We start from the raw sequence: 22,894 nt of genomic DNA, 5'->3' as shown, positions 1-22,894 counted from the left end.
TGAAAAAGATTTGTTCATTTTGATGAACGAGATTCACCAAGTCACCAAAATGATCCGATCTTCCCATCGCTAGTACAAACAACCAAACATTAAACAGATCAGCCAAGGAAACCAACAGCCGCTGATGACAAACATTGTAAGAGTCAGTGGCATCGCCAACAACCACCAGTGGGAAGGGGTGAAGTTTACCATTCACCACATGAAAAGACCTCAAGAGCAGAGTTGTACCATTTATCAGAATTGAAAAGCCTCAGTGTGCGGCTTTGTGGAGAATAAAATCCTGTCCGGATCAGCTTCTCTGGTTTTCTGTGTTTGAAAGAGGTGTGGCGCAAACAAACAGCTGTGAGGTTTTCCCCCAGGACCAGAGAACCCTCCGGCTGTAATTAACACCTTTCTAAATCGCTCTTACACATGTTCTCCTGAACACAAAGCCAGAAAGGAACAGAAATTATTTTTATAGCACTTTAAATCTGACCAAAGAATAATTCCTTCCTATCTAGAAATGCACTGATGCTACTGTAGAGCCAGAGTTTATTTTTTAGTTCAGTCAAAAAGAACCGTGATGATCTTCACACTGAGTATTTTCATCTTGGGTCTAGGCCAGAATGACTGACTGACAATAGTGTCACGGGGAGGAGAAGGGGGTGTGGCCTGATACTCTTCACACATATCAGGTGCATGCGAGGGTAGAAAAACATTGCTGTTTTATATTCAGCTTCAATTGTCCTATAATGGAAATAAACCAAACAGGATGAGTAGGACTAACGAGCGCCATGGATACCTTGGGGGTTGTGTGTGACCAGATCTTCTCAAATACCATGATGTGAACTCGTGCAACAACAAGCAGCAAAGCCACTTAATGAAAACTGTAAATTACTTCCATATTTCAAACGCATGAAGGTCCAGTGCAGTGCTAGTGATTCCACTGTGACTCCTCAGTCTCAAACCTTTACCCTGAGGCTGTCTATTCACTGCCATTACACTCTTGGTAATGTTCTCATATTAACACACACCAAACCCGGCCACAAAACAACCAACCCACCCACAAACCTACACACAAACTCACCAATCAAAACATCAACCCATTAATCAACACAAAGCCACCAACTCACCAACAAAACACTAACAAACCAACCAAAACACCAACCAATCAACACAAACCCCATTAACCAACTAACACAAAGCCAACCAACCCAGCAAGCAAAACACCAACACACCAACCAACCAACATAATCTTACCAACTATCACAAACCAACCAACACACGATTACACCAGCAAACCAGTATAAAACACCAACACACCAATCAAACCAAAACACCAACCAACCAACCCAACCAAAACACCAACCAACCAACACAAAACCACCAACCAACCAACCAACATAATATTACCAACTATCACAAACCAACCAACACACGATTACACCAGCAAACCAGTATAAAACACCAACACACCAATCAAACCAAACACACCAACCAACCAACACAATTACACCGGCAAACCAACCAAAACACCAACATACCAATCAAACCAACTCACCAACCAACCAACACAAAACCCATTAACCAACCAATAAAAGCCAACCAACCCAGCAAACCCATCACAACCCCACCGACAAACCCAAATGCACCATCTCACCAACCTACACACTAACACTACAACCAATCGTCAAGTTTATTTCTATAGCGCGTTTTTCACAACGGACATTGTCTCAAAGCAGCTTTACAGAATCACACCAATCAACCAACCAAACCAAACCCACCAAATCACCAACCAACCATCACAAAACCACCAAACAAATCAAAGACACCAACTCACCAACCAACCAACATAAACCCACCAATAAACACACTAAGACTGCTGTTATGGAAAAGTGAATAACAACATGGAGGTGTGATGAAGTGAAGCCTGAGGAACAGTAAACAAAAAGCCTACACTTTTCTATCCTAAGGATGTGGGAAAACATGTAAAATCACAAATCCTTAAATCCTTAATGATTACATTTTAAAATCCACTGTATCCACAGCCGGTTACCATAGAAACTATACAGTTTTGAAACAAGCACATTAATATCATCTACATATAATTAGCACTTTATACAAAATATGACCAAAAGTATTGGCCACCCGACACTTCTGCCCACATGTGGTTCTTCACCAAACTGCTACCACAAAGCTGGAGGTACACATTCGTTTAGGACGTCTTTGGATGCTGTAACAGGAAATTTTGCCTTTACTTGAACTTGGAGACCCAAACCTGTTCCAGCATGACAATACCCCTGTGCACAAAGCCAGCTCCATGAAGATGTGGTTTACATGGGTTGGAGTGAAAGATCTCCTGTTATTGAGCTCCAACACTATTAAACACCTTTGGGATGAATGTGAATGCTGACTGACATAAAACATCTTTCTGGATAAGTGGAGGTTATTATAACAGTAAATGGGGACTTAATGTGAAAAAAAAAAAAGTGTGTTTAAAAAAAAAAAAAAAAAAAAAAAAGGAAAAAGAAAAAACACGATCTTATAATCAGGTGTCAGCATTTTTTTTTTGTCCTGTAGTAAACGGTAATTTGGCCTATTTCACTCAAAAAGATGGACTTTAAAATATAAGGAAATTTAGATTTTTTTGAATGAGTAAAGTACACACAAATGTAAAAATAAATGGAATTTTTTTAATAAAAAAAAAAAAGGAATTCTGTATAAACAACTATATAAACATTCACACAAAAAAAAATGTAATAAAAAAAAAAACGGTGGCAAAAAGTACAAGGAAAAAAATTAATAGATAAAAAATAAAACCTAGCCTATGGACATAAAATAAATATTTGTATAAAATGCTCCTGAATGCTTTCATACACTGAAGTCTAACACACACGTCTGTGTATAGCCAGCGTGAGAAACCCTTTAAGCGATTAATCCTCAGTCCGGTCAGCAGGAGACGGTTCCTCTAACGCTCCTGACAGATGTGCGGCTTTTTCCTCTTCGCCGTTTGCGAGTGAATGGAAAGTGCCTGTTGAGCTCGTCCTGATCCTCACACACAGTGCTGCAGGTCCAGGAGGACAGGCCAAAGCGTTGCCTGACTACAGACATCTGGGCCGCTCTGGGCTCCGATCATTCCCGCGGTGACACGTCGCCCAAGAGCTCAATCACCAAAGGCCAGGAAGAACGAGTGCTGTGCCGCTGGATTCAAGCGCAAGTCGTAAATCTTACTGGAGTTTGTGTGAACTCACTAAAAGCTCCATCGAGGACATTCAACCCAGATGGATTAAAATGAAGACAAATAAAACCCATCATTCAATTAGAAAAAAAAACCTCTTCTGTTTCTCAAAGCTTCACCCTGATCGATCGTTTTGTTCCCACAGCCGCAATTTATGGAGTTTTTTTGGGCATCACTACATCCAAACACCCAAGCCCCAACACGCAGATAAATAAAAAACGGCCAAAGGTAATGGGACACCCGACTTTTACGGCCATATGTGGTTTCCTTCTTAAACTGTTAGCACAAAAGTGAAAGCACACAGTTGTAGAGGATGTTTGTAGATGTTGTAGCATGAAATATACCTTTATTTCTGCACCATGGAGATATGCTTTCAATGGTTTGGACGTGTGTGGAAGATCTCCAGCTATAGAGCACCAACCCGATCGAACACCTTTGGGTTCCTCACCTCACTTACATCAGTGAATGAATCTTAACCAAATCTAGTAGAACATCTTCCAAGAAAAGTGAAGGCTACTATAACAGTAACTATAGAAGCCCATACCAAGCCTATGCTCAAGTGTCCACATACATTTGTGCGATCGAGTGACTGACAGACAGATGGACATTCCCTCTCCCTCCTTCTCTTTTGTTTGATTGCACACATTGACTGCTGAACTGATATGACCAGGAAAACCTCATCTCAGAGGTTTCTGTGTCATTGTGGATGAGGTTTGTAAGGTAAATTGTTTTAGCATTCATGAAAGGAGTCTCCAGTGTCAGAACTTTACATACTAAGGTCCGTTTTTGTGTGTGTTTCAAGCCTGATGAGGACTGAAACAAGCTTTCGGAGAGGAAATGATGATGTTCAGACCTGCAATAACAGCATCACCCCCAGGGTTTTGTTTGTTTCTGGAGATAAACTCTTGCAGAATTTATGAACCTTTACCAATTATTTTCTAATGGAAAATTTAGACGCGGATTTCGTTTAAAAAAGGCCCAACCTGAATTTAATTAAGCAAAAAGTTAAGAGCCTCCAATTGGATAATTACTGCATAATTATGTTTTAGTTGGCAACAAGTTATTTAACCCCAACTGATGCAGTGAGAAGCTTCTCATTTCTTAAACAACCATGTCGGAAGACACGTCCTGTGGTCGTGTAAAAGATGTTCATCTGTTTCAGAAAAGTCGAATTATTGGCCTGCACCAAGCAAAGCAAACATCTAAGGAGTTCGCTGAAACTACCAAAATTGTATAAAGAGCTGTCCAACGCATTCTTAAAAACTAGAAGGGTCGTGGAGGAACTGACGTCTTCAAAGAGGAAATGCGGTCGAAAAGAAATGTTGAAAGATTGTGATCGGCCATCACTTAAACGTTCGGTGAAATCAACGGATTGGGAACTCAAAGGATTGGGACTAAACAGCTGTGTAAAAAAAACACAGCATTGAGGCTAATCGGAAAAAAGGCTTTCAATTTGAAAGGCATAAAGATTGGATTTTAGAGGAATAGAATAAAGTCATGTGGTCTGATGAGTCCAGATTGACCCTGTTCATGAGTGATGGGCGCATCAGGGTAAGAAGAGAGGCGGATGAACTGATGCACCCATCATGCCTAGTGCCTACTGTGCAAACCTGTGGGGGCAGTGCTATGATCTGGGGTCGCTGCAGTCGGTCAGATGACTGCCTGAATATACTGAATGAACAGGTTACTCCATCAAGAGATTTTTTCCTTCCTGATGGCACAGGCAAATTCAAAGATGACAATGCCAGGATCCATCGGGCTCAAATTATTAAAAGAGTGGTTCAGAGACAACATTTTCACAAATAGATTGGCCACCACAAAGTCCAGACCTTAACCCCATCGAGAATCTTTGGGATGTGCTGAAAAAGACTGTGCAGTGGTCCGACTCCAAAAAATTGTGACATTGCAGAAGCTTATCACAACGATGTCGCAGCGAATGTGTATCGTAATTAAAGGTAAAGGTGGTCCAACGAAATATTACTGTGTGACTTTTTTTTTTCTTTTTTTGGATGGACAGTGTATATGTCTATAATAATAAAGGGATGAAACATGCTAGAAAGCAAGAAGGTTCAGGGTTCTTCAAGCAATCCTATAAATGTACTGCAGTAGAAAGTCACATGGCACGGGTAATCAGTTTTCAACACCCCGCCCAAACATCACACAGATTTACAGGAATACTCTAATCATTAATGATTAATCGAAGCTAATCGACGCTCCTGTCCTTTCTTAATCAAATCCGTTTACAGCATCGTCTCCTCCCCACGTCCCCCTGTAGGGCACAGACGAGATGATTACACGATTAGAGCTAGCAGAAGAGCTTTCCTTATTGTGGCTTTTTCTCCAAGAGCTCAGTCTGTGACCCGACATGTTAGCCTGCACCTTTAATTAGCCTTCGGTGATGAGTGCAGAGGAATCCTATGAAGGACATCTAAAAATTATGTATAAACAATTCAAACGATCATCTGACACCTACAACCGGCACGTCACCTTCTCGAGAACTGAGCTTAGAGAAGCACTAAAGAGAGACAGCAGGGGGAGACGCTGAGGTAAGACAGCGAGGACAGATGCTGAGGAGAGACACTAAAGGGAGACAGCAGGAAGAAATGCTGAGGAGAGACGCTAAAGAGAAAAGACTGCGAGGAGAGACACAGAGAGAGACTGCGAGGAGAGATGCTAGAAAGACAGTGAGGAGAGACACTAGTGACGCTGAGGAGAGACAGCAAGGCAAGACGGCGAGGAGCGACTGTGAGGAAAGACAGCGAGGAGAGACACTTGAGAGCCGCTGAGGAGAGTTTGTAAGTGAATAAATAAAAAATAAAAAAATGAATATTGGAGAGTCACTCACATGCTGGTGAATGATCATGTTGCCACTAGGATTTTTTGCTCCACCCAAAACTCAGAGTATGTTATCACTGCTCTGTGTGTGTGTGTGTGTGTGTGTGTGTGTGTGTGGTGTGTGAGAGAGAAAGAGAGATGTGTGGCTCATGGTGTCAAACCAAGAAAATAACCCAGTCATTCACCGTTTCTGCAGGCAGGAAAAAGTATAAAGCAATCAGGCGAGGTGTAGAGCCGCCACACCAACCTCAATCACCATCCTGAGGTGAGGAAACACCACAATCACCACCAATCACCGGAAAAGTCACACATACACACACACAAACTTTCCTTTCGAGAGAAAATACACTCCATTAAGCAATCATTAAGGAGCACTTTAAGATCACAGCTTTGCCTCTTGACACCACACGCAAAATCTCACACACATCTTCACAAATACACTCCGAAATCTAGTGGAACATCTTCCCAGAAGAGTGGAGCTCATTATAAGGTAAAATGTGGACTCAAGGTTCGGGTTCAAGAAGATACAAATACCAACCTCACATGTCCACATACTTTTGGCCATAGTGCTGTTTTGATGGTAAATACACACACACACACACACACACACACACACACACACACACACACACACACACACACACACACACACACACACACACACACACAGCTAAAATCCAGTGAGAAGTCACACAGATGACCAAACTCATTCCTCATGGAGACACGACGATCAGGTGTGAGGTTACAGAGCAAACACTGACTAGTTACAACCTGCAGCACCCCGACTTGATGAATGACACTTGTGTGTTTGTGTGTGTGTGCGTGTCTGCGCAAACAATCGCTAACCTGTTTGTCTTAGTCTGTGTTTAGAGTGACTCACACACACACTCAGCGACATGAGGATCGCTCCTGCCCTCGCTGGACTTTATCAGGGCTCAGAGCCATGACCTCATGCCTATTGTGCAGTTTGTGTGTGTGTGTGAGAAAGAGACTCTTTTCAGTTCCACTTAAATGCGACCCTGAAACAATGCTGAAATAGAACGACTGGGTTTTGGCTCATGATACACACTACTGCAGAGCGCGAGAGAGAGAGAGAGAGAGAGAGAGAGAGAGAGAGAGAGAGAGAAAGCAAGAAAGCAAGAAAGCAAGAAAGAAAGAATATATATTGATTAGATCAATTATTTAGGTTTTATATAAACGTTTTTCTCAGTGGAACACCAGTCGGGTGACAGTATCCCAATGAACCCCATCTGACATTTTTAATGGAAAGATTCATTCCTACTTAATTAGGCCACGTGATCAGTCACGTTAACCGCGTAACGAGATCGAAACACTCGGGACAGTGGAGCAGTCACCATCTGGGTACCGTACATGACATCGAGAGGGCGTCACGTCACATGTCAAAAAGCTCAGCACAGTAGGTAGAGACGATTACTGAGTAACAGTCATGTCACGTGAGGCCACGTGTCATTATTGCACCCTGCCCACATAAAAAATAATGCTGAATGTTGATGTGACATGTCAAAACGTTTGTCTGATCGAGCAAAAAAGCAATTTACAACTCGTGTGCCTTCAAAACCCGCTCACAGCTGATTAGATAATTCTTTCACAGAAGAAATATGAACATTCATCCACCCTTTATCTTTAATAAAATCTTTGAATTATTTATTTATTTTAGAGGAATTTATAATTGATTAATAATTCAAATGCTCAGTAGAACGTCAGATTCGGCGTGGCAAACCTACCATACACCGCGATGTGCATCTTGTAATGGAGAAACGTGATTCTGGTAAAGCAACGGCGACGATGATGTGATACTTACGGCGAGATGACCTCAAAAACCCACTCCTTCTCAAACCCAGAGAAGTCTAAAGACTAAATAAACACCCCTCATCGACTCGTTCATGAGCCGAGACAGCTTTCATCCGACCGTCTGAGTCACACGCTCATCAACCACCTGATGATGTTCTCTCACACACACACACACACACACACACACACACAACCTTTTTTTTGTACTCGTTCTCTCAATCAGTGCAGTGGACTCTAACTGCCACGACAGCACACAAACACACACACACAATGTTACGCACAGCAAGAGGAAAAGCTTTGTAGGATTGGACGAGATTTGTGTCGATGTCAGCACACACACACACTTTCCAAAAAAACACACACAGCTTCCAAACACACACACAATGTCCAACTCATATTTGTTCAATTGTTCTTAATCCAGTTAGACGCCACCTTTAGTGCTGGTATTACACACTAATCCACTGCATGGATTTCTCACACACACACACACACACACACACACACACACTTCAAATCATAAGTCAACTTAAGCGTCAATACACCTCCTGATCCCAAGAATGGCTCTGGACCCAAAACCGCAAACGCAGGAACATGACACGTTCCCGATTCCGTGCAGAGTCGTGATGAGTCACGTGACATGACACGTCTCGAGTTGATAAGTGTAAACACGTGCCGCTTGATGAGCTCGAGCTGCTGTTCAGTCGAATGGGATTTGATGGCGAGGTTTAAAAAACACACTCGGGCCGGGTCTAAGTGAAAAACACAGGAGGATGCACACACACACACACACACACACACACACACACACCTCACACACCTGAGGATGGTAAGTGTAGAGCAATTAGGAGCTGCAGGAGCTTCTTCTGGCCTTCAAGAGCGAGTGCAGCACTGAAAAGGCCTTCATTTGGGCCACAGTCAGCATCACACTAATCAACCACCTGATGTTTCGCACTGCACTCACACACACACACACACACACACACACACACACACCATATTCTAGAACTTTCTTTTTCCCATCTCACAAAACAAGTCCATGATGAACATGACTAATAAACACTCCTGTTTCAGTGCACGTGGGAACACGAGCTCGGTGAGAAGTTTTTTCACGTGTAGAAAACAGAAGATCGATAACAAGAAAGCTGCATTCACAAAATAAGCGATGATTCAAAGGGTCATTTCCAGATACTGACCACTTAATCTATCTCAGCAATTTTGCATGCTGAAAGTGTGTCGAGTGTGAGTGCAGCCTTGTTATACAGTAGATGTTTCCTTGAATGGTTATAGAGAATGTAATAAATACCTACTACAGCAAATAATGCAGAAAAAACAAAATGCTAAATATTATGGTAATCAGGGTTAGGGTTATGCAGCACATACGGTAACCGCCATTACAGCACACATGATACAGAAATCATCACCAGAGCACATACGGTAACCATCAAATGCAGCACATGTGGTGACCATCACTGCAGAGCTTACGGTAAAAAATCATCACAGCACATAAAGTAACCGTCACTGCAATATTTATGGTAACAGTCACTGCAGCACATGCAGGAATTCTCACTGCAGCAATTATGGTAACCATCACCACAGCAAATATTGTAAACGTCACCAAAGCATATATGGTAGCTGTCACCGCAGCACATACAGGAATTATCACCACAGTACTTGCGGTAAAGGCACCTCAGTATTTACAGCAACTTTTATCACAACACATACAGTAACAGTCGCCAAAGCACATACGGTAGCCACCATTGCAGCACATACAGTAATCATCACCGCAGCACATACGGTAATCATCACCGCAACCATTAGTGTAAATGTTACCAAAAAAAAGACGTCATGATAACCTTGTAAGCTGAAACGGGAATTTTATGTTATGAAGAAACATCACATGGACAAAAGTTGACCTGACTGCATTATAATAATCTCCACTCTTCTGGGAAGATGTTCCACTAGATTTGGGGATTGTGCTGCTTCAGCCACAAGGGTGTGAGTCAGGTACTGATGTAGGTGAGAAGATGAGGAGGATTTCTGGGGTGCAGTCAGGATTCACATTCATCCCAAAAATGTTCGATAGGGTGTAAAGCAGGAGATCTTTCACATCTTCCAACTCATGGAAAGCAGATCTTCATGAGGCTGGCTTTGTGTACAGAGGCACTGTCAGGCTGGAACAGGTTTGGGTCTCGAAATTCTACTGAAGATAAAACTTTATGCTTTCAAGTCCAACTTTTGGGGAAGAACCACATATAGCTGAAACAAGAAAAGATAAATCAGGTGTCCCAATAATTTTGCTACGAGTTTCCTGAAAGAGAAGTGATGGGGGTGGTGGCTGGAGAACACTGTGCTATTGTGGTCTGTCTGAACGAGCTTTGTTGATCGGGTGTGTAATTGAGTGGTGAGAGCGTAGTGACTCCAGGCCCATGCAGGAGAATCCGGTGGTGCTCTGAGACCTCACACATGACTCACGTCCTCCCGAATCACTCTTTAATCATCGCTTTGAAATTCCTGATCGGTTCCCGGGTTACATTTCATTCGGTCAACGACGTCGGTTGTTTTTCTTTACCGTTATTGTCGGTTTAAGACACTGGTGTGTCGTTTTGCTGCATCCTCGGCGATTTCATCATCGTGCGAGTGGGAGGAAAGCCTCATTAAAACTCATCTCTTCTAGATGGCGTATCGAGACGGATAAACCCGGCAAAATGCTTCTGGGGAACAGGAACACGCAGTTGCTAATGATGGACAGATTCCGGTGCTTATTACAACATGGCACTTTTGCACTTTTAGGTTAAATACAAGAGTTTTGTACTAATAAATGGAGAGAGAGAGAGAGAGAGAGAGAGAGGAGCGAAATATCACATCGGTGTGAGTGTAAATCATCCTAATGAAAGTGGGGAAAGGGGGGAATCTACAGACTATGATGCATGTACAACATCGTCGTTCTAATTGAAAGTGTAATTTGATTGGTTTCTATTAACATCAGTGGCTACGTTTAAAACATTTTGTACCAGGGGTCCCTTCTCCATGTCTCTATCGCCTAAGGGGTCTTTGACTTGAGAAACGCTGAAAAACCCCTGTATTATAGGGGAAAAAGAAGGTTGATGAGGGCAAGAATTCATTGCTGCTATAGAAGGGATTTCCAAACGTGATGTGATATGAGGTCTTAGGAAATACCGATGACGTTTTCATGACTATCCTGCCAGTGGACCGTCCATTTAAACAAACTAAGCCCTTTAAATCTCACACTACTGCTGAGAGGTCAGGTCGTTATTGAGCACCAACATTAGCTGCTTTTCCTATTGGTTAGTGTTTGCGATTTTCAAAGCCTCTCACGTCGCCTATTGACTGACTGAAACCTCGGCTCCGAGCGCCAGCAGGTCTGAGTTTCAGCTTCGAGATTCAGCTCACGATGGCAGAAAGTTCTTTTCTTTCTTTGGGGCTTCACAGTAAAGATTTTCCAGCTCAATTGCAATCCTGGTCTGCTCGACAGTCCATCTCGCTTTTAAATCTTCTGTATGTCTGCAAGATCCGAGACGCGTCTGTAACTGCTTCACATCAGGTCCCAACACGCCACCCTGTCGTGGATTATTTTCCTAGAGCAGCAGAACCACTTCCACTGGTGTGATAAATCTGTTTCGATTTTAGTTCCTTGCACAAGAGTTACAGGAGGAACACAGTTGTACAGGACGCCTTTGGATGCGGCACCATTAAATTTTCCCCGCTGCACAAAGCCAGCTCCATGAAGACATGCTGGAGAACCCCTTGGAAATAAAATGGAATGGTGACCGCACCTCAAAGAATCTCCACAAAATCTAGTGGAACATGACAATCAGGAAAGTCCTATTAGATCCTGAAGACCAACAGAGAGACTCAAGTTTCAACTCTCAGAGCTACCGAACAAGAACACCTGTGAAATTCACTCTTGCACATTTGCACCTACATTTGGAATCCGTCACCGAATGAAGAGAGTGTGTCGTGGAAAACGCAACGTCTGAAATATTTGAGGAACCTTGCATGAGGGACGTTCCAGAACATGCAACGTATCAGTAAACGGATAAAAAGTACAAATACATTGCACTTTAACAAACACGTATCGTCATCTGTAAAACTCTGCGATTCAAGTGGGGGAAATTTCTTCACGAAGTACAACTAGAAGAAAAGGATCAGCTCTGGTGTCCACAAACCTGCTTCATCAAACTACTGCATTGATGATTCCCATGGCAGCTCGACTCAGGGGACTTCAGGATTCCCTTTCAGGAATTGAAAGGATTTGAATAACAGGAGGGAAGCTGCCTTCGGTTTCTACACAGTTAAACAGGAAGTGTTGCAGGTTTTTGTAGCAACAGGAAATGAGTTCTTGGAAAACAATGGAGCAATGGAATAAAAATGGATGTCTGGAGTACGTCATTATCCAAAAATTTAGATCATGATGTACGTTAAAAACTTATTGAATATTGGAATGATGGGCATAATAACTAATAAGATGGTGTGTGTGTGTGTGTGTGTGTGTGTGTCTAAAGCACCAGCTCACAATAAGATGGGGCCGGAGACAGGGCTGCAATTATGGAGTCCAAGTGTTAGACGGGGGCACTGGTTACTGATTTCAGCTTCAGGAGCCACGTTAACACCCATTTCTCTCATTGTCTCTCTCACACACACACACACACACACACACACACACACACACACTCTCTCATTCTCCCTCTGTCTCACTCCCTCAGTCTCCCTCATTCTCACTCTCTCCCACATTCTCTCGCTTCCTCACTCTGTTTTCCTCACTCTCAGTCTCCCTCAGTCTCACTCCCTCTGTGTCCCTCACTCCCTCAGTCTCCCTCTTTGTCTCTCTCAGTCTCACTTTTTCTCACACATTCTCCCTAGTCTCAATCTCTCAGTCTTCCTCTGTTAATATCATGAACAGCAGCTACGCTAATTCCTCTCCACTGCTTCTCTTTCTCTCTCCATCCCGAGGCATCCTGAGGTTGCTCCAGCCCCAGTCACGTCCCTCCTCATGAAGATTGTGGACCTCTAAAGAAGTAGTTGCTGCAAACATCCTGAACCATCTAGAGACGTACCAGCACCATTTGGATCCCACTTCATGTGGTATTTGGACATTGGACCTCTTGGAGTGTTTAAAGGCTCTGGCATGGAGAAGCTGGTGTTGGATTTATGATGATCTCAGATGTTGAGCGATTTTATGAGTTCCTTAGTTGCTCCTGGTTCCATAATCTTAACTGACTTTATAAGACTGTAGAAGGAACATTACTCATAATCACACACTCCAGTGCTCATGTTAGTTCTCACTCTCCAGTGTTCTGTAGTGTTTAAAGACTATAATCACACTCTTGATGTCACACAAATGAGGATGGGTTCCCTTTTTGAGTCTGGTTCCTCTCAAGGTTTCTTCCTCATAACATCTAAGGGAGTTTTTCCTTCCCCACAGTCTCCACAGCTGCTCATCAGGGATAAACACACATTGTTCAACTTCACTCTTAAATTCTGTCAAGCTGCTTTGAGACAATGTCCGTTGTGAAAAGCGCTATAGAAATAGACTCGACTGTCTCACTCAGTCTCACTCCCTCTCCTTCAGTCTCACTCCCTCTCCTTCAGTCTCACTCCCTCTCACCCCATTTCTCCCCCAATTTAAAAGATCTCACAGACGTCTGCTCAGTTATTCGTTAGCTCAGCCTCAGCATGGCTTCAGGTTAATCGAGAGCAGTGGGAAATCGTGTTTGGAAATAACTGTGTGTTCTGTACTTCACACATGGACGGGTTGCGCTAATGAACAGATTTACAGGATGAAATTAGAGGCACAGCAACAAATCAAAAAATATTAATAATAAAAAAAAAGAGTTTTATTACCCATCAGTGAAGCTTTCTGAATCAACGAGTCTGTAAAGTAATTAAAGTGCTTCGTTCATTTTCTTGTGTTGCGACTGAACCAGCCTGCCTGCCTGCTATCACATTCTACAGGACACACTACAAACGTGTCCTTAAAACCTCGTCACAGTCGGGTTTAGAAAGAAATCCGTTCTTCCCTCCGCTGAGTGTGTACGAGCGAAAACGGTCAGGAAGAGCAATTAGCGAGGATGGTTAGCAAAAACATTAGCCAGGATGGTGGAGGTGTTTTTGGTCAGTTTGTTATGATGGTATGCAGCATCTCAAACTAGGAGATCCAAACCTGTTCCAGCATTAGATATGGATTAGAGTGAAAGATCTTTGTTATGAATGTGAACGCTGACTGAACCCCAGGCCTTCTCACCATCATCAGTACCTGACTTTACTAACACCCTTGTGGCTAAATGTATCTCCACAAAAACCCCACAAAACCTTGTGGAACATCTTCCTATAATAACCTCCATTCATCTAGGAGCAACTGGAGACTAAATGTGGATGGGAAGTTCAAAATGAAGACGTGGTAGTGAATATGGCGTACTCTGAGGATGGAATACTCGTGTTGGAGATGCAGAGCTTGAGGAAGATGACCCGTACGACCTGCTCTGACCCCGTGATTCGTGGCGTCCGCGTTCTCCCGAGCCGCACGTGACGTTTTATTGAAACGCTCGTTATGTGATGGATCCGCTTGAATCAACGTTGGACAGCGGATTCTAAAAGGCTTTTGAGAATCACTGTGCTGCCAATCATCTGCCCAGGCTTTCTCTCCTTCTCTCTCGGTCTCCATGTTGCAGAACATGTGCGCCTCTGCCCACGCGCTCCTACTCAATCGGCAGCTTAATACAGAAAAATGTGACACCGTATCCTCATCCTCGGAGCACTTACATAACAGAGCGGTGGAGAAGAAAAAATAAATAAATAAATGAGCGCTCTCTTTCCTTCATGTTATCGTAAAACCGGAGACGTCGCATGATCTGCTTCTCTCGAATATATACATCGGTTTTGCTCTGCTGCGTAATCTCTCAGCGATTACAGGAAAAGGTCGTGACCTTTCATCCTCTGGTGGTGGTGGGGTGTGGGCGGGGTTCGAACAAGTGTACGAACCGTATACGTACACATCTCCAATCTTTCATTATTTTGCAACTAGAGAGTGAAGAAGCAGGAGCAGGAACGAGCGCTCGAGTCAGAGACGAGCTCTTCTTTAAAGCGTACATCCGCCCACACAGCCAACGCAGCCAGGGACAAGAGATCAGAACAAACCAACGCATCGACGCCACACTCGGAGACGCACCAAGAGGGAAAAAAAAAATGCCTTCGACTTGCAATGACGTCTTTTTTTTTCCACGAAAGCTGAAGAAATTTCAGCAACGACGCTATATTTTTGTTTTTGATCACGTTAAGGGCGGCCATGTTGGAATGAGACAGCTTCCTGAACTGGACACTCTGGGTTGAACAACATGTGTAACAAACATCTGAGTTAGTTACAAAACTCATTAAAAAAAAATTATAATTAAAAAATAATACTTTATGATATCCATCACCCACTTTATTTTGCACCTGGGGCAATTCCTAGACAGTACAACCCATTGCACCCTAAGGAAACCCACAGGAACTCTGGGAGAACATGCCAAACAGGACCCTGAGCTCTGGGTAAAAACGTTCTGCCATATTTGATCATGGCGTCCCTCTCATGCATGTAAAACGAATGACAAAGTTGAATCAAATCTAATCAATCTTAAGAAAAATACGATCTCTGACAAGGAAAACGTGTCGAAGGCCACTCCAAGTCGAGTCGGAATTCCGAGAAGGTGAACCGGACATTCAACAGTGAAGAGAATTCCCTTTCCAACATAGAGGCCATCAATCTATTTTACATTCTACGTCATTCCCCTCGTCGATCACGAGGAAAATCGTCTTCGGCATTCCGAAAAACATTCCAAATTCGTGGAACCTTTCCAATACAGCGGACTGCACAAACCCCAGTCCCTCGTCGAAAGGGTCTCGTCCACAAAATGGCTGTCACGAAACACGCATGGAGCCGGATTAGATTCCCGTCCACATTCGACACTGGAGCTACATCTGGAACGAGACGCAGACTAAACTCACGGAGTACATTTGTGAATTCCGTTCATATCCATCGGACGTTTTATTTTCACGCCTAGAGGCCGATTCCGAGCCAGAACAACCCACCTCAGGGCACGGAGGAAACCAGTGAACCCTGAGGAAACCCACTGGCAATCCATGGGAACATGCAAAACAGTAGCATTAGCATTTCCCCCTTAACCACAACTCAACAAGATGCACCACATCTCTGAGACCATTGGAGTGCTGAAACCGCGCATGCGCACCCGGTTACCGGTCAATATACAGTGCAAAATCTGCTGCGTTGAAGACGGTGGTAGTTTTGTGAACGTTGACGTAGATGTCACTTACATATCTCTCTCTCTCTCTCTCTCTCTCTCTCCTCCAGGTGTGCAAAAACCCCTGGATATTGAAAGCGGACGCGAAAACTTGCGCGTGACCGGCGGCCCCGGTACGGCAGAACGAACCCCGACTTCACCGCGCGAGCGTTTAAGTCGTTTTATTGATTGATTGATTGATTTTACCGGATAAATGAAATAGATTGATTAGTTAATTTATTAATTGATTAATTAAGCGCGTGCACAAACAAGGACTCGTTTCAGCCCGAACAGAGCCGTGATTTTTTTTTTTTTTTTCGTTTGTTTGTTTTTTTTCCGCCGGTAATGCTCACGTTACGTCTCAAGACTCGCACACGCGCGCGCGCGAGCGACGAGGAAGGAAAAGGTGCGCAGGTAAATAATGCACGCGACAACATTAAAGCGGTGCTCGCGGACCCGACTCACCTTCTCCTCCTCCTCCTCTTCTTCTTCTCTCTGCTTCCTTCGTCGTCGTTTCCTTCCACGCAGATGTACAAAAAATTATAATAATAACAATAAGACCCACTCCGACGGCAGCGCGAGACCGTGTCTCCGTGTCGCCCACCCACGGGCTGTGCGTGGATTTAGGCGGAAAAAAACGAGTGTTCAGTGAAAGGGTGGTTTTAGTCCATCAGCCGAGCTGCTACTGCAGCTTCTCTCTCTCTCTCTCTCTCTCTCTCTCGCTCTGTTATTCTGCATGCGCTATGCTTTCCTCTGCCTCGTTCCTCCTTTCTCTCTATCGCGCTCTCTCTCTCTCTTTCGTGCAACTTCAAACTCAAGAAGTTCATACAAAGTTGCGGCTCCGCCTCCCGCAGCGCCTTCTGACGTCACAATTCTCCGCCTGGCTTCGTCGAAATCTCGCGAGATTTTCCCAAGGCTCCAAAAAAAAAAAAGCTTCATCTCCCTCCATCATATTAGTGATGGGAAGATCGGATCATTTTGGTGACTTGGTGAGGAGCAGTATGGTTTCATGCCGAGGAAGAGCACCACAGGCGCATTATTTGCTTTGAGAATGTTGATGGAGAAGTATAGTGAAGGTCAGAAGGAGTTGCATTGTGTATTTGTGGATTTAGAGAAAGCGTACGACAGGGTGGAGAGAGTTGTGGTATTGTATGAGGAAGTCAGGTGTGTCAGAGAAGTATCTGAGGGTGGTGCAGGACATGTATAGAGACAGTGTTACAGCAGTGAAGTGTGCAGTAGGAACGACAGATCGTTTCAAGGTGAAGGTTGGACTGCATCAAGGATCGGCTCTGAGCCCTTTACTGTTTTTAGTGGTGATGGATAGGTTGATGGACAAGGTCAGACAGACCTTGTCTAACTGAAACGACTCGTTCTTCTGAGTCACATCAAAGACTCATTTTAAATGAACGATTCGTTCATGATCGACCCGTCATACCCCTGGTGAACCCGTTTCCCTTCATTTTTACATTTCCGTGTGCACCACTTTGAGAGCACTTATCAATCAATCCTTATAGGAACATCTTTGACTGAGATGACTTCCTGCAAGAAGATGTTCTTCTAAGGGAAAAAAAGATAACGGTTACTTTCAAGACGGAGGATCGTCAATATCCATACTGATGCCGATGTTGATACCGATACCAATATTTTTGAAAGTCATCAAAACATCATTCTTTCTTTTAGAGGTTTTTGTGAAGGAATTCACTCCTTTTTTCCAGCCTGTTTCTCCTTCCATCATCATTTCTCCTGCTTTTGGAAACATTTCATTAGAAGGTACAGATGATTCAGCAGTCCTGTTAGATCATCAGGATAAGGATGAACGCTGGTGCATATGTCTCGACAAATCTGAACTGAGATCCAAAATCATATTTTGGAAAAAGATTTAAACAGAAAATAAATAAAAATAAATATCACTAAGTTGAAGAAGTGCATTTTTCCATACATTATATTGTGTTTCATTGATGGAATATATTGTATGTAGCTCTATTTCTCAGGGCGTGGAGTTGGAGTTCGTGCTGCAGTGACCAGCGTTCAGTATTGTTTTTAATGAAGCCGTCCATTCTTCTTCTGGAAAGATGTTCCAATAGATTTTGTGGAGTCCTGTGTTTAGTCATCTACAAGGGTGTGAGTAAAGTACGGTACTGATGTAAGTGAGAAGATGAGGAGGATTTCTGGGGTGCAGTCAGCGTTCACATTCAATCCAAAGATGTTCAATAGGGTTTATAGCAGGAGATCTTCCAACCCATGGAAAGCAGATCTTCATTTGTGTACAGGGGCATTGGGTCTCGAAGCTCAGGTGAAGAACCACAAATGGATGTGGATTCGATTCAACATAATGCGATTGCAATACGAAGCAATGGGGAAAAAAATGATGATCTGAAATTCAATATGGTGCAGAAAGTTCACTTTTATTTCTTTGGTTCAGACAGACGGCAAATCATCAATTTACTTGAGTGCATTCTGACTTCTAACACATGTCCCCTTTCACACACATGACTGTGAAAAAAGAGGAAATAAAACCAGACGTTCTTTTCCTGTTGTGTGTGCAGGAAGTTACAGCTCTACCTCTGCCATGTTAATCTGTATTCTATGTGACTCTCTCAGGACACGCCTCCGTCTCCGTAGTGTTGCGATGCGTCGTATTCACGTAGCAGCAGCAGCGCTGAGAGAACGCGCTCGAGAAACTGTTTAGCGATGAGAAATCGATCTACATATCAAATATCGGTCATGAAATATTGATCAGTTTCTAAATAATAAAGTAAAGAACATCTACTGATAATTATACAGAAATAAATTGACGCGAATATGTTGCATCGTGACACGAACTATCCGATGCACACGTTTGTGAATCTTACCATCACTAATAGACAGTTTTAGGTGGATTTTACAGCTAAAATGCTTAACTGTAATCCATCACTGCACTTTTACAACGTCCATCACTGGAAAAACCATAGTTGGAGCAACAGTAAGTTCATATAACCTTTATTAGTGGCTATAAATGGAATACAGCAAAAACATATTCTGTAACACAGTATAATATTATATCCAGTCGCTCGTCTCGTTTTCGAATGCTATAAATTGATAGTGTATATGATTTAATGGCTAATAAAAATACGGTATGGTATGTCCCTAATAAAATGGCCATCGCAGCATTGGGAAGGAGAGAAAGTCCTGGAAAGCGTTGCTCTAGCAACAGCACAGTTTCCCTTTGCTGCATTTCAGGGGGTTCGTCGCTGTAGAAGGATGAATGATAAAAAACAAACATTGGGAAAGTCAGCATGTAAAAATATCTGTATTTTTACATGTAACTGTGAATTCGTTTTACTGAGTGGTCAAACATTAGCAGTGGCTTTCGGCACCTGGTACTTTATATTTATACAGCTGATATTATTCCAGTTCAGTTAATGTCTTGCAGAGGATAAAATAATTACAACTCACAAGCATTTTTAGGAATAATATATATAAGTAAAATATCGGTCTTCTATTTTGTGTGGCTCTGTATCATTAATTCATTTGAAAATTAAGTGTTTAAAGTCTACTGAGTCAAAAATATATGATCTTTTATTGTATGTATGTATGTATGTATGTATGTATGTATGTATGTATGTATGTATTTATAGTATATGTGGGAGGCCATCAGGGCCAGCAAGGCCTTTTCCATTTGAAGTTGTTGCTTTAACCAATCAGATTGTGCTTTAGCCACTCCCAGGCTATCTAGCAGGCATCTGATCACGTCACCATATTTATGTTCTTTGATCGGAGCTGGACATCATGAGGACATCAAGCCGGACATAATGAGGAAATGTCGCCAAAAGGGCTTTTTCGTGAACTGTTTTCGCATTTTCTTTCCTGTAAAATACACACAATTTACCTTTCTTTCAAATCCTCAGGAAAACCAGGATGCACAGAAAAAAATACACTAAGATAAAGAAAAACCCCTGGGTGATGTAATGAGAGGAATATCAAATATCTTCTGCTGGAGATAATGTATGCGGGTGGTGCAGTTGTGGCTCCAGTGAAAGGAGACATGTTGAATTGTGTTCATTGGGTTTTCGTGCTTTAGTGATGATATTTACTCTCTCTGTTCCTGTGTGTGATGCAGCTCTCTGTTCTACTGCACCTTGATGGCATCTTGATGGTATTAAGTGGTGCATTGATTCAGTTAGGGCACCACTGAAGGTCTACATATACATTTGAGGAAAAAGACAGAAGGAGTCTTCAGTGTCAGCATATAATCCTAGTGTATAACCCTAAGTTTCCAGGTATCTTCAAGACAGGAAGGAGTTTATATTTTTGCGGTTTTGTTAACAACAAAAATGTTGTTGTTGAGGGAATGACCATTTATAGCTGCTATAACATAAGTGAGAATAGGAAGATGTTTCATGAACATTCCACAACATTAAATGTAATGTGTTATGGCGTTTTTACGCTAGATGGACAGTTGTTGGCTTTGGACCGAACCAGACGGTGTTTGATTTAATACCTAATTACATAAACTTCATACATATTTTACGTATTTGACCTTCATTTAATATAGTAGCTGGTTAGCTACACTGTTTGGTGAAAGGTATTGGGACGCCTTTCCAGCCAGATGAGGTTCTTCCCCAAATTGTTCCCACAAACATCAGAGGCACACAATCGGATTGGACGTCTTTGTAAGCAGTAGCATGATATTTTTTATTCGCTTGAACTAGGAGGACCCAAACTTAACAATGCTCCTGTGCACAAAGCCTGCTCCATGAAGATACAAAGGGATATACCCCAGGCCTCCTCACCTCACATACATCAGTACCTAACTTTACTTTGTGTCTGGAGCACAAATCTCCACAAAACCTAGTGGAACATCTTCCCAGAAGAGTGGACTCATGTGTTCTTACATATATATAATATGAAACACAATCTGTAATGTGTTTTTCAGTTGAGTGTGAACGTGAATGTAACCTCTATAGTGAATAAGAACGTGGAAAGCAAAGTGCTGACTTGAAACATTCTGGCTGAAGTTGTTGTGTAACAGCGAACGCCCCCTTGGAGAATGTTTGGCATTCGGACCCCCTGGCTGAAGGGCGACGGGAAGAAAGACCCCATTCATCAGATCTTCTCTGGCACGATGCAACACTAACACATGGACAATAACATAGGGTTTTTGTTGCTGCTGTTGCTGGTTTTATTTAAACACACACACACACACATAAATATATATATCATGTATCATCTATGGACATCTGGGTACTGTTGTATATACTCTATACATCATACATATCTCTTACTTGACTTACAATATATTATTGATGTTGTGTAAATACTGGATTGTGATTCACTGGCAGGAGTTCAGGTATGAGTTTAGAGTGTTAAATATACAGGTATTTTGTGTTTGTCAGTTCGGTCAGCATTCAAAATGAATGCTCTGTGTACCATGCTACTGTAACCATAGTAACATGGTAAGAGTTTGACAGCTATTGTAGACATTTCCTAATGACCGTACAAAGCTCCATGGAGAATATCCTCCTCTGGTGAAACTTAAAAGGTGAATTCAGTGATTTTGATCAACAACTCACGGCACAAGATGAATTCGGAGGTGAACTGGAGAAGAAAAACGAGAAATATGAGAACTAGAACGATAAACAGGACGAGGAGTTACAGTGCATCTGGAACGTTTTCATAGGTCTTTACTTTTTCCACATTTTGCTATGTTACAATTTAATTCCAGAATGGATTCAATTCATTCTTTTCCTCAAGATTCTACAAACGATACACCATAATGAAGGTGAAAGAAGTTTGTTTAAAATCTTTGCAAATTAATTAAAAAGAAAAAAATCACAGCTCAGGGGCATCCTGTTTCCACTGATCATCCTTGAGATGTTTCTACAACGTAATTGGAGTCCGCCTGTGGTCAATTCAGTTGATTGGACATGATTTGGAAAGGCACACACTTATCTATAGGAGGTCCCACAGTTAACAGTGCGTGTCAGAGCACAAACCAAACCATGAAGTTCAAGGAATTTGTAGACCTCTGAGACAGGATTGTATCGAGACACAAATCTGGAGAAGTGGATAGAAACATTTCTGCAGCAGTGAAGGTCCCAGTGAGCATAGTGGCCACCAAGTTTGGAACCACCAGGACTCAGCTAGTACCTGATCAAACTGAGAGATTGTTAAAAGGGGCTTAATAAGGGAGGTGACCAAGAGCCCAATGGTCACTCTGATAGAGCTCCAGCATTTCTCAGTGGTACATGACAGCCCACCTGGAGTTTGCCAAAAGGCACCTGAAGGACTCTCAGACCATGAGAAACAAAGATTGAACTCTTTTGCCTGAATGCCAAGCGTCATATCTGGAGGAAACCAGGCACCAGTCATCAACTGGCCAATACCATCTCTACAGTGAAGCATGGTGGTGGCAGCATCATGCTGTGGAGATGTTTTTCAGCAGCAGGAACTGGGAGACTTGTCAGGATCGAGGGAAAGATGAATGCCTCCTCAGACTGGTGTGATGGTTCATCTTCCAACAGGACAACGACCCAAGTGTCTACAGGATGACTCTGTGAATGTTCTCAAGTGGCCCAGCCAGAGTCAGAACTTGAACCTGATTGAACATCTCTGGAGAGATCTGAAAATGGCTGTGCACCGACGTGCCCCATCCAACCTGATGGAGCTCGAGAGGTTCTGCAGAGAAAATTGGAAGAAACTGCCCCAAAATAAATGTGTCAAGCCTGTAGCATCAAACTCACAGAGACTTGAGGCT

At 42.7% G+C, this 22,894-nt stretch overlaps 2 protein-coding genes across 2 annotated transcripts in view; both read right to left on the bottom strand.

Moving 5' to 3' along the window:
* The window catches only part of sipa1l1 (signal-induced proliferation-associated 1 like 1), a 79,357-nt gene extending 62,367 nt beyond the window's left edge, over window positions 1-16,990 (bottom strand). Inside the window, 1 exon segment of the mRNA XM_046836261.1 lies at window positions 16,624-16,990. The gene's annotated coding sequence lies outside the window, so the exon portion shown is untranslated.
* The window catches only part of rab15 (RAB15, member RAS oncogene family), a 31,953-nt gene continuing 17,710 nt past the window's right edge, over window positions 8,652-22,894 (bottom strand). Inside the window, exon 8 of the transcript XR_006924038.1 lies at window positions 8,652-8,672. The gene's annotated coding sequence lies outside the window, so the exon portion shown is untranslated. The remainder of the gene's footprint in view (window positions 8,673-22,894) is intronic.

This window comes from Silurus meridionalis, chromosome 23 (assembly GCF_014805685.1).
Source record: "Silurus meridionalis isolate SWU-2019-XX chromosome 23, ASM1480568v1, whole genome shotgun sequence".
Classification (NCBI taxonomy): Eukaryota; Metazoa; Chordata; class Actinopteri; order Siluriformes; family Siluridae; genus Silurus; species Silurus meridionalis.
The sequence above is the reverse complement of the archived record's forward strand: the minus strand, read 5'-3'. Positions and strand labels throughout refer to the sequence as shown.